The following is a 1369-nucleotide window of genomic DNA, read 5'->3' as shown; positions in this document are numbered from 1 at the left end:
GCCCATCTCTCAATACCATCACCACTGGGGTTAGAATTTCAACATGTGATTTTGGGGGGCACATGAACACTCAGTCCACTGCAATGGGGAAACAGAGGCTTGGAGCCATTACATTACATCATAATTTGACCAGCTCACACAGCCAACTTGTAATGGAGCTGGAAAAGCACCAGAAGTCGGGCTGACCTGGCTGTGCAGCTAGGAGAATGAGACAAGGGATGCGGGTCAAAGTCCTCCCCTAAACCCGACTTGCCCATCTTCAGATCTCAGCCTGGATGTCACCTGGCACCCAGGCTGGATCAGGTGCCCCTCCTCTGTGCCTGCCCCAACATCGCCCTGGGCTTTCTCTTGGTGTGACGCTGTGTCTGTTTGCATCTGTTGATCGATGGGTTGGCAAAATACACATCTCAGACTTCATTTAGGCTACACCACACCCAGATATCTCCACCTCTCCTAACAAACTGGTCCCTCCTGCAGCTTCCCTATCTCAAGTAAGGGCAGCTCCTCCATTCCAGGTGCCAAGGTCAAAAGCCCTGGAGGCATCCTTGCCTCCTCTTGGTCCCTCACACTCCAAGTCCAATCCGTAAGCAAAGCTGGTTGGCCGGACCTGCCTTTTTTCCTTCAACAAAGATCCAGAATCTGCCCCCACCCACCCTCTCTCCTCTCTCTCGGATCCACTGATGTCTCTCACCTGACCGACTGAAGTTGCCTCTGGTTGCTTCTCCCTCGCCCTTCCTTCTGCCTCTCCTCCATGCAGAAGCCAGAGTGATCTTTTTAAAACACTGGGACAGGTGATGTCACATCTCTGCTCGAGACCACCCACAGACTCCCCATCTCACTCAGAAAGTAAAAGCCAAAGATCTGTCATTGCCTACAAGGCCCACCACTCTCCCCCTTTCCTCATTCCTTCCAGTTACCGGGTCCTCTTTGCTTCTGCCAACATGCCAAGTACACGCTTACCACAGGGCCTTTGCACCTGCACCTCCCTCTGCCTGGAACTTCCTCCCCCATAAATCCACATGGCTTCCTCCCTCAGCTCTTACTCAAAGGTCACCTTCTCATGGGGCTTTCCTGACCATCCCCCAGTCACTCACCATCTCCCTTCCCAGCTTCATTTTCCTCTGTGGCACTTATTTACATCAAGCATCTTATATATTATTTCCTTATTGTCTCTCTCTCCTACTAGAGTGCAAGCTCCATGAGGACAGTGGTTTTGTCTGTTTTCCTCACTACTAAATCCCCAGCACCTAGAACAGTTCTTGGAACATAGTAGATGCTCAATAAATATTTGTTGACTGGATGGATGGATGATGGACCATATTCTTCCATCCTGTTTGTCTGCCTTGCCCACGAAACTCTAAGCTCCTTG

This window comes from Balaenoptera acutorostrata, chromosome 13 (assembly GCF_949987535.1).
Source record: "Balaenoptera acutorostrata chromosome 13, mBalAcu1.1, whole genome shotgun sequence".
Lineage (NCBI taxonomy): Eukaryota > Metazoa > Chordata > Mammalia > Artiodactyla > Balaenopteridae > Balaenoptera > Balaenoptera acutorostrata.
The sequence above is the reverse complement of the archived record's forward strand: the minus strand, read 5'-3'. Positions refer to the sequence as shown.